The sequence below is a fragment of the Coturnix japonica genome, chromosome 12 (genome assembly GCF_054131305.1).
Source record: "Coturnix japonica strain WE chromosome 12, WE-NBRP24, whole genome shotgun sequence".
Classification (NCBI taxonomy): domain Eukaryota; kingdom Metazoa; phylum Chordata; class Aves; order Galliformes; family Phasianidae; genus Coturnix; species Coturnix japonica.
Genome location: NC_140674.1, coordinates 19,227,077 through 19,241,508, shown reverse-complemented (window position 1 = coordinate 19,241,508; position 14,432 = coordinate 19,227,077). Strand labels below are relative to the sequence as shown.

The 14,432-nt window shown below is 42.9% G+C and overlaps 1 protein-coding gene across 21 annotated transcripts in view; it reads right to left on the bottom strand.

Annotated features, from left to right (window-relative positions):
- MECOM (MDS1 and EVI1 complex locus) overlaps positions 1-14,432 on the bottom strand; it is a 313,281-nt gene that overhangs the window by 195,660 nt on the left and 103,189 nt on the right. The gene's annotated exons all lie outside the window — the stretch shown is intronic.

The window sequence follows — 14,432 nt, the reverse complement described above, 5'->3', positions numbered from 1 at the left end:
AGGAATATTGGTGGTAAATGTACTTGACATTTTTTGATGCATCTTTGCTTATATTTTTGTGTTTTTATGTTTTTATGTCCTTTATGTTTTTAACCAGTTATTTGCAGTCTCAGAGTGGTTCAGGAAGTAACTGTCTTTGCACCCAGGACCTCAAAAAGCCCTATTTACTACTAGGGGATTTTTTGACTAGGAGTTCAGCACAACTGAGACATATTATGATTCTCAATCTCAAATATTGCACCACGGCATAGAGACAGTTTCAGCAGGACTCACATGCCAGCTGATCTGCTACCAGCTCACAACAGACACTGGTTCATTTTTCTCTTCCTGCAAGGGAAGACCTGCAGACCTCAGTGGAGAGAAGCTGCAGGAGATGCACCCAGTTCCTCTATGTGGGCCATTCTACACCAACCAGACTGTTAGAATTAATAGGGAGGAGGTGGCCCATCAGTTTGGAGGAGAACATGGACTTTGTTTCCCCAGTACAGTGCTGTGGTGCAGCACAGATACCTCGGCAGCAGGATGTTCATGGCCAGGCCATGTCAAACCCTCTGAACAAGAGGGCAGCACTTTCCCCAAGGACTCCAGTCCCCCTCTGAGTCAAAGCCCATCATCATCATCACTTCTTAAAACAAATTCTCTCTGAGTAAGAAGTTGTGTTCCATGTTCTTCGCCAAAATAAATGTAAGATCAAGTTAGAAACCATCTAAAATAAGGGTTGGTAACACAAATATTGACACAGCAAAGAGGAGAGAGTGCAAAAGCATGGCTGGACAGACAGTCTGAAGATGAAATATTTCACAAAAATGTCATCTTTATTTAGTGGGTGATGAAATTAGTGACTGTTTTAAAAGATTCATAGCTTTCCTAAGCAGAGACTTATGCCCTAACGTTGTATAATGGGAATGTGAGAGAAAGGCAATTTTTGCAAGTTGTTTGGGATTCAGACAGCAAGCTCCTTGTGTACAGGATTCCTAGAGCACCCCTACTGTTTCCATAGGAAGCTTTGTAGGAGTGGATTTTCTAGGGACAGGTAATTAGCAATCCTCTCCTCAAGTGGTTTTATACAGTTCTGCAAGATAATTTGTCCTCTGTGTGCACTCTGCAGTCACAACATTCAACTCACATTCAGAATGCAGAATAATACAGTTTTGTTACAGAAGAAAAAAAAACCACAACACCTCAATTGCAGGTTTTTCTATCAAGATGCGAGTGCAGCATGTACGGCCTGTGGGATCTCTTGGGCCAGATCCCATGGCCGTCATGTCCATGGACCTCCTGTTTGGTTCAGCAGAAATTTTGCAAGCAAAGTAACTGCAAAAGGGTTGTGCTGCTTTGCTGCATTCCATGTGTATTGCTGGCCTAGCCTATGTTGGCATGTCATGCCCTTCTTTCCTTCTCATGAAAAATAAACAGCATCCAGAAGAAGGGCATCTTTTAGTGGGAAGGGCCTGCTTCTCAGCAGCTCCTTTCCTCAGTCAAATATATCAGGCTAACAGGATGCGAACCAGACTTGGTGGTGTTTTACCAACAGAGTCCCACTCACTCTCCACTTCTCAGTGTTGAGCGAGATGTGGGACTAAGGAGATTTAGGACCAAACCATAAACACATCAGTGTGTACAAAGACACCCCTGGAATTGCTGCTCCTCAGCTGCTCTTTCTCTGATTGCTGGTAGCTCCCTATGGCTGTATGGTGTCTCCAGGTGCTCGGGCTGTGGGGACATGGTGCAATATCACTTGCATCCCATCTCCAGGCCTCAGAGTGCTCCACACCTACACACCTGCCCTAATTCGACAGTGCCAACAGTAAAGCTGGGTCTGGTCTGCATTATTACATCTTCCCTAAAAAAGTTCAGACGGGGGCTTAATTCAATATTAATTTACACTGCTAAGAATATCCCATTTTATTCACAACTTTTTAATGAACTCAGTTATTCTATGAAGTTGAAGAAGTTGACATGAGTGGAACAAGAAACAACTTGCATGCAAACTGCTAAGTTACCAATTAGCTCCTCAAAACAATTGAAAGTCACAGAGAGCATTCAATGCACAGAGGCGGTTAATTAATTAACATTAGATGTGATTAATAATGAGTCTTGTTTAATAGTAAATATCTGCCTGCAATGCCTGCGTGTCAGAACAAAAAGCCTTCAGAGAGCAGGCAACTATATTTATCCTGATTGTGTTTGGGATTTTAACATGTTTTGTGCAGGCTGACAAATGGCCTATTAATTATCTAATGTTGTCTGACAACAACAGCTTGATAAAGATGTATGTTTTTGAATTGCTGGATGAAAACTGCTGGAGAAGAGCCCCACTGGGGCCTTGCTGTCCTAAAACTGGGCTCCAAGCCATGACAACAGGCAAGACAAAGCCCTATCTCCTGCCACAGCCTTCGGAGATAAAATATATCTTGGCATTAGGGACATTTTCAGAAAACTGCTTCTGCAATATCTGATTAGGAAAAGGAGGAGTATGTCTTTACTAAATTGGGGTTAAGGCATAATCAATATCATATATGGAGCGTCTGGCTTATTCTGCATAAACACAGGCACTTCATATTATTAAGGAGTCTATAATGCAGAGGAAGCATATGGCAGGACATTGCAGCTCTCTCTATTCTTTTTATTTAGAACTTTATCTTCCAACCTGTTTGACAGCTGCTCCTAAGTGGTTTCACAGTGCCAAATTATTTTTATGATTGTTTGATGTTTTATTCTCCCATTTCAGTTAATGAGATAGGATCCCACAATGGTCATAATTCAGAGCTGTCAGAACTAAAAAGCATGCTTGTGGCAAGGTAGCCTGATGGTAAATAAGGCTAAAAGCTGTGGATAATAAAAACTCTCTTATCCGAGTCTCCTCTGCAATCAAAACTTGCTTTGGATCCTTCTTTCCTTTGTGCTCACTTGCGCTGTGACTTTCCCTTTTGGGCAGGTAGGCCATCAATCTTGGGGTAACGTCACCCTTTTAATTCTGTTCAACCTTTCCTTGTAATGAAATGTGTAGGATACATAGGAAATGCTGGGATGTCTAAAGATATTGAGTGCTATATTATAATTAAAGGCCTTGCGTACTGTTTATCGTGCCAAGGGAATAATTTGTCATATGCGCTTAAAAGAAACTGTTTAAGAAACGACCTTTAAGAGTCCCAGGAAATCTCCTGTATCTGACATCCCTGGGGATTTTAATGAAAACTTTCTGAATTCCGATTTGTAATCCTAATTTTTGAGAAGAGAACGGCCATCTCTCTCTTCTACTTAAGTACTTTATATTGAGAGGACATATCAGAGTCAGATACAATGAGAAAACCCTGGAGCTGGAGCTGTATGAGGCTGAGAACTGGGATGTCTTTGTTCTCTCCACCAAAGGGTTAGCATGGCCTGGCCAGTTCATTGCTTTCTGCCTCCAATTCTCTAAGAATCACGTGTAAAGTGCAATTCTGCCCATCTTAGCCATGCGCTCTAACAACATTTGTTCACAAATGCACAGAATCCTCAGGCTCTTCCTCTGGAAACCTGTGGGTTGGTATGTACGAAGTCAACAGCTAAAGCCCATAGACACCCCTTCAAAATCCACAGAAACGAATACTAACCTTACCCTTATATGTAAGTTTGTGTCTGAACAGATCTGCATTTTATGTATTTAAATTCATTTCTTCAAGCATTTTATGAGCTATGCTTTTTCATGTCCAAGTCCTGGACAATGGAATTCATTATTTTGGCAGTATGATTTTCCAAATGGAGATATAGAAAGAGAAATAGCCATGATGAAAACTTTAGGGCTCTACAAAAAATTCCACCCAAAATGAAAAACCACAGTTAACGCATGCAATGGCAAAAGGTAGCTCCCATCTCCTTGTCCTCTGGTTACTGAAACAATCTATTCTATCTTGAAACTGAATAAGAAGCACAGGTGCTCTCCTGGGAGAGCTGCAGTTGTAGGTAGTGAGCACAGAAGCTACAGAGGTTTGCAGATGAAGCAGTGCTGGGCTTATACTGACAGATGTCAGTCCCTCTGTTGAAGTTCCTTCTACTTGGATTTCCCATGTGCAAAGGACAGCTTCCTCCTCTGAACAGCAAAGTCTCACGGCACTGTGAGCTTCCTAAACGTGGAAACAGGATACACCAAGTCTCATGTATCCACTGAACAGATCTAGGCACAAGTTTTGCATTCGGTTAATTTGAGGTTGGTGCATGGCAAGTCAGTGTTGCTAAAGTTGTACGTCTCCCTCTCGTGTTCTGAAGGCTTAATATGGAAGAGATGGCATCATGCTAAATAGGCCACATACATCATGGTCTGAACATGAGAACGCCTATTCAGCAATCGCCCTGGTAGGTTATATGCAAAGGGTGCAAGAAACGTTTCCCTTTTCACCATTTGCCCAGACTACAGCTAATAAATGTTGTTGTAACTGTCAAATCAGATCCTGGGGATCCGCCAAAAAGTAGCGGGAGTAAGGCTGGAGGAGGAGCGTGTGGGAGCAGATTAAAGCCAGTTGTGCTCCTGCGCTGCGCTGCTGGGCTGTGTTGGTGCCAAAGCACCATTCCGGCAGAGGCACCTCAGCTGCTGCCATCAGGTTGGGGGAAGCAGAGGGGATGGGAGCTCAGCGCCATTCCCCGACACCGCAGCGTAGCACGGAGACAATGCGGCAGCCCTGGGCAGTGTGGGTCTGGCAGAGCCCCAGCACATCCCTCCTGCTGCTTAAGGGCAGTAACAGCACATTATTTCCACATTCCTGAAGCCACAGGCTTGTCATGCTGGACAATCAGCGCTATTTGGGCTTTGACATTGATCAAGCTGTCCCCTGGCTACAGGGACTTGGCCGGGGCTTGATCCAGAGCAGCCCAAGTCAACAGTGCTCTTCCCATAGTCCTTACATGTGGGTCTGCAGAGGTTTCCCCAGGCACTTTCTTCTCCATTTTGGTACAAAATATATTGATATCATTTGGAGATGTGGGATAAAGCAAGGAAAGAAAAGGGAAATCTCCTTGTGGACAGTAAGGAAACCTGATAGGACTCGACAAAATTCAGGTACTCCTTTTTTCAGTCACAAGGAAAGAAAATTGATGACGCCACAAGTTTAATGCTAATTGATTTATTACCTGCCTAAGCAAATCCTGGGCAATGCAATGGCAGGCTTAGACTTAAAGCAAATGATTTACAAGATAATGTTTGACTCTGGGAAAGGGTAATCAGATCCAGATACAATGGATGATAGGATAATTGAGAAGAAATAAAAGAGGATAAATTGCCATGTGCTAATGAGTTTACAGGCCCTAATGGGGAGGACATCAGTTTTAACACTCGGGTTATGAGCTAGGAGCAAGGTTTTTTTCTCTTCAACAGCTAAAGATGTAGTGCTGAAACAAACCAAGATTAATGGTGTCCCACTCACTTACTTAGCCATTCTTTACACCTCAGACAGCTTCCTGCATTAAACGTGTGCTTGTTTTTTAACCAGGTTTATCCAAAGCAGTTCACCCTGGTTAGAAGCCATATTACCTATTTCTAGGTTAAAGCACATCTGTTGTTTGGGGATGAATGACTCAAAACAGCATTTCTCCTCCTCCTTGCAGCACAGGCTGCCTGATGAGTTTGCAATGTCTTTGCGGGTCTCTTTAGGATCGTAGGAATATTCTGAAGCCTTCACACAGCCTCACTGCACTTGGGTTTTGAAGCAGTTGCCAGAGCAATGCTGTCTCACATCATGATTCATTTTTATATCTTTCTCTCCCTCCATCCCACATCACCACCTAGAACCAGGGACACTTTATTGGTATTTCTGATTACTGCTGTAGCAGTCTAAATTTTTCAGCAGGACAGGGGGCTCTCCAGCCCTGATGTGGAAATGCACTGTGTGAATGGTGCTAGCCACAGAGTAATAAAAAGACAGTGGCGTGTGCTGTTATTGGGAAGGAATACAGAAATGAAGCACTTCCTTAGAGACCAAGCCCATATTCCAGGGCAAGGCTTCCAACAAATGAAGTTTAATATGATGAATTGTGGTACAGTTCCAGAATGAATACAACTCTCAAAAATGCAGCTCCGCTGAAGCTTTTAAGTTATAATACACACAACATGTCTTGCATTCACTTTTAAAGAGAAAGGTCTCTGGTTAGTATGCACAAAAATAGCTACAGCCCTTACAGTTCAAGGCATGGGAAGGCTTTTGCTTTATGGGTGCAGGTTAATTATGAAATCTGTGCACAGGGAGGGGGTGGTGACATCAGGGCTACAACGCTGTCCCTACAGCCCCCAACCCACCAGCACACCAAGGAGCCCATGGGCAGTGAGGGAAGGATTCAGCCCACATCAGGAATGTGCGTATTCCAAAGTGTGCTCCAAAGAGCAGCTGTGAGTTTTGCTTATGAAATCACTGCTGAGAGTTTCCCCTTGACCAGATTTGAACATTTGCTTTAGAATTAGGAAAACAAAATGGATCATAAAAACACAAATTGTTAAACACAATGGTTTGGTGGCAGTGCTGCCCAGGGAGGAGGAGTAGGTAAAAAACAAAAACAAAATAACCTTCTTCCAGTCAATGGCTAAAATTGAAAGCCTGAATCAGAACAGCTTTGAGATTGAGGTGTGTCTGTTGCTGGACACCAGTGTGATGGTTCCTGCTCCTCTGTGAGGAGGGATGCAGCCAGCAGTGGCTCAGTAGCTCCTCTGGAAGTCAGGAATGGGCTTGTATCAGAGATCATCCCTCTCTACTCCAGTTTTATCAAGTATCCCCTGGAGCTAAGCTATTGCCACACTGAACTCAGACTGATTTAATGTCAAAGCAAACAAGGCTTTCCTACTTTCTTCTATCAAAAAGTCTCTGGTCTATTGGTAAGACAGAACAAAACAAAACAAAACAAAGAAAGAAAATATTTATTAAACGTGTTAGATGTCTGAATGCATTACAAGCCTTAACAGATTAACATGTTCATTCAGGGAGGCCAGGCTGGAGTGGTAAACTTGAAATGGTAACAATTAGCACAAGAATTGTTCTACTTGAAGCGACTTGCCTTTTCTGTTTGAAAGGCACACATAATGAGAGCTCGCAGTTCTGGTATCGGCACTTACTGTACAAGCAAACAGGATATGATAGGTGTGACTCAAGTCATTGTCTCTATTCACTCGCAGGCATAAAATATGGGTTTTACATGCTGGGAAAAAAATGTTGACTGAATATGGACAAGATCACTTGTTTGCTCATAGCCACTGATGGCATCTTTGATTTTATCTGCTGACTACACAGCTCCAGGATGGACCCATAGCAGATCCAGCCTTCACTTTCACAGCCACCAGAGTTTTTCCCACTGATGCTGGTGGAAGTTGCTTTTAATCCCAGTGACCTGGCTATTCAAACCCACTTTCTCTGCTGTGCCTTATAACACTCATGCACCACTAACATTAATTTGGGGCACAAAATAAGTGACAAATTTGCTCTTGTGCTCTGCCTCCTTCAAGTCTCTGGTTGCCCGCTGCACTCATGTTCTGTGGCTCATTTCAGCCCCTGTGCCTCCAGTTACACAAGCTTTGCACGTAACTGCACAAGCTCTTGGAGAGGCAGGCCAGCTGACAGCCACCAGGAGGCCAGAAATAAAGCAGGGCTCTGAAACCGAGTAACCCACTGGGAGGCAGGACAGCCAGAGAGCAGAGGGACACCACACCACCAGCACAGCACATGGCTGGAAACACAGTACCTGCTCTCTAAGTGCCATCCTATTTCATCTCACCTGTGCATTACACTACCTCTAGAGGTACTTGTCTCCCTTATCTACATTTTTGTTATCTAGAGACATTTTTGTCATTTTAACACCATTACCCATTGCAGCCACTCCTTTTCCTGACTGTGCAGGTCTAGATGACATTCCCATGCATGTGGACTTGAGGTATCTTGAGGAAAACAACCCTGCTCCAAAGACTATAACAGTACATGGCCACCTGCTGCAGCACAGAGCAGCTGCCATCCTTCCCACAGGCGGTGGCACAACGTGTTTTGTTCTCCCAGCTGTGCCAACAATGCCCAAGCACCTCGGCTCTGTAAAGGCGTGCTCTGACCCTGTGGTGCTCTGACCCTGTGTTTGGCACATGCAACTGGAATGCCACCCTAACTCCTGTGCAGGGGGTCATGCAGCCCTGTACACAGCCTGCGCCCTGGTGTGGTGACTCCAGTGCATTGCCATAAGCAGGGCTGCAGGTGGGCATGGCAGGAACTATAGGACTCATCTTTTTTTCTTTAACTGACCTTTCTACCACTTTCTGAGTTATGATTAGCCTACATAGGATTTCACTTCAGTTTAGTCTGCTCTGCATTCTTAAAGCAAGCCTTTAAAAACACCGTTCTAGAACTTTTTGTGGTGTGGAGAATGAAGAATAATTCAGTTTATATAGAAATTACCAGGGAGCATCCTCGGGTTCTCAAAACTTTGATGGAGATATGAGCTCTGCCTGAACTGCAGCCCCACTGCTTCAACCTACGGGTAAAACTCAGAAGGGGGAAATGCACATGGAAAATAAATAAAAAAATAGTAGGGTATAACATGGATAAGCCATACACAGATATTGGTAATTTCAAGTAGGTACTTCTCAGAGGAGCTGTACTGCACACCTCTGACCTTTAACGGGGGTGCTCAAACATTGCATGTAATGATGACTACCAATGAAAGTCCTGTGCTGTGCTTGGCTGCACTTTCTATATGAGTGCCAGCAGTAAGATAAATGATAAACTGGTTCACTGGAGTACTAGTGGTTTGGGGGCTATTGATTTTTGGTCCATTCTCTTTAAAAGTGAGATCTAAAAAGTTGACAGAGGGTCATTAATTTCATCATATACTTGTCGTCTCATCCATAACCAATCCAGGGGCTGAGTGCGCTTGTCACTCTCTGTTTGCACTTTATTTGTTTAGGTTTTCTTTGTGATTCTACATTTTCCTCCCTTTATTTCAGCTTCGTGTTATTTTTGCTGCTGTTATTTCTTTTTTTTTCCTCCAATTGAGCTCCTTGCTTTGGACTTTTGCTGCAAAAGGCTTTCTGGACAGATATATATTTATATATATTCATTACCAAGTCTGTGCCTTGGAGAGGAAGTCACCTCTATTTAGCACTACTAATTTATAAAGAAAAAACTCTCCTATAAAATTCATCTATCTTAATTGTGCAATCTGAAGGATTTTGTTTGAATAATCACTTGTCTGAATGTTCAGGGTCTCATTAGACAAAAAAAAAAAAGAAAAAAAAAGAAAAGAAAAACCACAAAAACTTCAAGGAAGGTTGTGGATTTTTTTCCCTGTGAAGCTCCATAGGTCCATGACAGTTCTCCCGCATGACACAGAGAAGACTGAATTCAAGTTGCCTTATGACCACAATTAGCAGAGTTCCCTTTCTGTAGTTCTGATTAGGCCTTAAGCAATACTCTGTAACGCATTAGTGAAGAAATTCTTCTACCAGCTCTTACTAAAAACTTCTTTTTTGGCATATCTTTGCTTCCAGTAGAGTCAGGATGTATGGAAGATTTTCTGTAATTAGTAGTAAAATACCACCCATATGCAAATATTGAATACACCCCTGCTCCTAAACATATCTAGCAACCAAACATCCATATGAGGAAGTTATTCATATACAAGAACTGCATACAATATGCTGTTCCCAATTTCAGATGGCAGCATATATTTCTTGATAATAGTATCATCTATCTCCAAGCACCAGGTCCATCCCTATGTCTTTCACTGGGTACCCAACAGAAGCATATGCAGAAAGTAAAAGAAAGCATGATTCAGTACTAGAGACGATGGCAGAAAAACCCCGTATTAATAATATCGCAACCTGCCAGTAAATCTTTTTTTTTTCTTTATAGGTGAGGAAATACATTTCTATTTTAAAGTGTGTTTTTATATACCCCTGAGTGCCCAACTAGCTAAACTACCAAGGGAGCTCTACATGATTTAGAAGTTAATCCTTCAAATGGCTAACAATTGAATGCCTCAGCTGCTTGCAGTTTCCTACCACTGGCTAATTTCATTTTTGTTTCATGTATTCGGTGGCAAGCTTTCATTGTTCAGAGCTCTGACACCACGGCTGTAAGTGTAGTTAATTTAGCTAAAATGAGGCTGGGAACATTCATACCGTGTTCAGCTCATGACCAGACCTGGTAGAGGTTGAGGAAAATACACCTGGAGAACTAACAATGAGAAACAGAAGGGAGGGGTGAAGTGAGAGGGAGAGCTGACAAAGGAGGTGACCCCAATTTGCCAAAGTCATGAGCATCAGGCATCCTACTAGAGCTAAGAGAGTATCAGAGGAGAGGAAAATACCCATTTAAGCTTTATGTACTGAGAGACAAAATACCCAAATATGTCAAAATAGATATTGAACTATAAGCGATTTTAACCTTTGACTGGGCATTCTCGGCATAGCACTGAGCTCCCCTCTACCAGTTCCTTCTCCTTGGCCACAAACAGAAGCCTACCAGTGCCATCCCTTTTCCAAGTCCCATTTTGTTCCTACAGCTCTTAGAGAGGCTGGAAGGATCAGATGTTCTCAGAAATACTTATTGCAACTTTGGTGTAGTTCCTTACCTCTCGTGCCAGAAAACACAGACTAAGAAATTCTTCAGCAGATGATTTTCCCCAAGGACTCTTCAAATGGGACTCATCTGAGTGGCACGAGACCACCTCCCAAAACCAAGACTCTTCACTGCCCTGGTGAGAATGGCTGTATCTATTAAATAGTGCCCACATCCCCCACGCACATCCCAAAGGCACAGTGCAGTACAGAGCTCCACCCCGGCTGCAGAGGGGAGCCCACTCCCATGGGATGCTGCAGACAGCACCTGCAGGGCACCCACCCAGCCTGGGCACGGAGCCTCATGCTGAAGCCTCAGGAGCGCCAGCACTACTTTGCTGGAGCTCTTGACTCAAGCAAACAGCTCCTTAAATTCCCAATTATAATCTTGATTAATAGATATTATAGCGCAGCTCCTGTTTGCCAGTAATTATATTTGACACAGAGATACAAATCAGCAGTTTAACATGCTGGAATAGGATTCATAGGATTTCATGGGATTATGGACATATACATTTTTATTAAAGCTCTATTGGTTTCTCTTTAGCATTCATCAAATCTCTCCCTTTATACATAGATAAATATATCTTTTTTTCAGAAAGTCATTAATTTTGGAGTTGGAGAAAAATGAAATAGACGGAGTGGGTAATTTTTCACACTTAGAACAATTTCCCTATGATATTATGACTCTCTTTCTCGCACTGCTCGGGGAGATTAATATGGCTGTTATTTTCTCCACTAATTGGCTTTACAGATAGCCATGGGAGATAGCACCTAATAAAGCCAAACAAGAGAGAAAAACGTTAACAGCACTAAGCTGTCCCATAACAACGAGGACTATTCATTAAGAACCCATATTCTATTAGGGAAGAATTTTTTATTTATTTATTTTTTTTAACAGACTTTTTGGTTAAATAAGCATAGTGTGCACTAAAAACCATAAGTGGATTACATGGTTGTCCTGTTCCCTAAAGCACTCCAGCTCTTCACATCAGCGGTCCCCACATGCTGCCCATGTGAATGCCAGCCGTCAGCACGAGAGAAATCACCACTTCCTTTCCAAACCAGGGAGCCCTGCTCCAGCATACCAACCTCCACACAAGGGCTTATACATAAATGCAGGGCTAACAACTCCCCCTGACTCCCCCTTTCCATACTACTGCATGGTAGCAGAGGCTGTGCTAGCATGCTGGTTTGAAAGCACGCAGCATGGGCATCCCAGTTAAGAAGAATTTGTGGATGGATTTGCTAGGACAGCTGATGTAAAAAAGGACATGGACCATCTCTAATACCTTCCCATCTTGGCACCATGCACACATGCGTCCCCACTCAGAGTCCTGTCGATAGGAACCCACCAGGGGCACAAACCAGCACATGAACTTCTCTAGCACTTTATGATGCTGTCACATAAGGTCCTACAAATAACTGTCATTCCCAGTGAGCAAGTCTTCTGTCTTTTGTTGCACAAAAGATTCTCCAAGGCAAGCTGTGAGACAGCAGAGGCTGGTTTTTCCTCCATATTTTACTAGTGGACTCCACATGTCTACATAAAACCTACCAGTACTTGCCCATGTTACATCTTGTGTTTAGAAATATTATTAACACTCCAGAGGTCAGACAGAACAATTTCAGTTCCCAGTAGAGTAACCTCTGACAGTTCAGAGTTCAGCAGTACTGAGCCAGAAGGGGTTAAATTTCACAGGAATCAATTGATTTCTCTGTCCTTTAGTCCACAGTATTTTGTGTTCCTAATCAAGTTTTGCACTATTCAGACAGCTAATCAGATACAACTGAAGAGCAGTGAAAATAAGCAGGATGTGTATATTAAGTAATGAACCTTTAGACTAATATTACTTATTCCTATCAAATGAACCTTTAGACTAATACTGTTTTCTCTTTATCAAAAGAGGAACATTCTAGTGTTTATGGAGGATAGGAAAAGTCCAAGCACACCAAACACATGAAAGAATTCCATGACTAAGCACACGGTTGTCTGACCTCATGAATTGTTCTGTGGGTGCTTTGGTGCAATAAAGTATTAAAGGTCACCTTAAGAGAAAGCCATTCACAGTCAGATGGGCACAATTCGTACTTGGTGTGAAGTGTGCCATCATCATTCTTATCAAACCTCTTAAGCACTGCAGTGGCAGCAGAGTTCTGGCTATGGAGTTTCCTATGAGTTTTCTTCCTCTCCTCCAGCAGCTTTCTCAACTACGTGCCCTTCATGAAAGTTCATCAGCCATGAGTGCAAGACATTAAATTCAAATACAGACTTTCCTCTGGAGCAGGAGCTGTTCAGAGTAAGAGCTTATATTTGAGCTCATTCTAAAATTCACATTCAAATGTCACAGAGTCCTGCACAGCAGATACCAGCCTTCTTAAAAGTGATGGAAATTTTTGCTACTATTTTCCATGAGATCAAAATTTCTACATACATATTTTGCTAAGAACATTATTTCCAGAGCAGAACACTGAAGTCAATAAACAGCAGCGGTTCAGGCTGTAAGAAGCCCCTTGCCACTTTAACAATTTAAAAAGGGGAAAGACTTTTCATTATTATTTTTTTTCAGAATCATAAAACACGGAGAGGGAAGCTGAAAGGCTGTTACTATGTTAGAGTTGTTGAGTTACATAAACCAGGCTTAGAGGAAGTCTAAAAGCTTTGTGCGGGGACGTAACTTCAGCATTTACATTGAACAAAATCAGCAAAGCAACCCTCCAGGTCCAAGAGTGAGAAGGAGCTCAAACATCAGCACAGCACCACAGACACAGCTGTTGGCTCCCCAGCACCCACAGTCGGTGTCTTACCTGCTCTATCTCCCTTAGGTAATGTGAGCACCTGCAAACCCCACAGCAACAAGCAGCTCAGCCCCCACTCCCCAGTCAGAGCATACAGCCCGGGCTGCATGGAATTTAATACAAAGGTATGTAAACACGATATATATATATATATATACACATTGTATATTAACAGCCCTATTACTCCAGAAACAAATGGAAAAAGATTCATACTCCTAAAGAACACACCTACAGCCCAAGCCACGCTCATTTACTGCCTTACCGTATGTCCATTTCTGACACTTAAACAACCTGTGTCTTTCTGCAGGAGGCTGTGACCAGCCATGGGGTTAATTGGCACTGCCCGCTGAGCCCCTTTGGCATGACCCATCCCATCACAGGAAGGTGGCAGGTACCCGGTGGCCACCCCAGGAGGTGCCCCCTCCATTAATGTATTGGCCAACCATCAAGGAATTGCAGCTTCCTCTTATCCAAATTAGAGTGGAGCTGGCCCTGCTGCAGGTCACTCCTTCAGCTGTCAGAGCTGTTAATTCTATCGTTTCGGATGTCACTGGAAGTGACACTTCTGGCTGCTTCAAAGGAGCAGATAATCAACTTAAGTTTTTAAGCTTACAGTATAAAGCCATTCCCATAAAGTCAGGAAAGCAAATTTTTTTAGTACCGGGCACCAATGCCCTTGAGACAGCACCTGTTGTACTCAGAGGGACCCGTCGTTTGGAAACAATAGGAATGGTTTTGATCTCTCATAACACTGACACCTTCGCTCTGCCATGAGCTGCAGTGAGGATTTTCCTGCTGACACCAGTGGAACGGAGCAGAGCAGCCCCAACCTTTCTTCTTGGGCATTTGGCCACAACACAGACCTGCAGTAGCTGCTTTCTCAACCAGCAATGATTTCCCATTAAAAAAAAATAAAATAAAATATAAAGATCCAACACTTTTTCTTTCAAATGTGTATCTAGGAAGTAAAAATGTACAAATTAATATCCCAGATATGTAAGCACTGGGCGCAGATGCATTGTTACTGCACTTAAGGCTGTACCAATGTTTCTCTTTCAGTGGTTTGTAGCTTGGC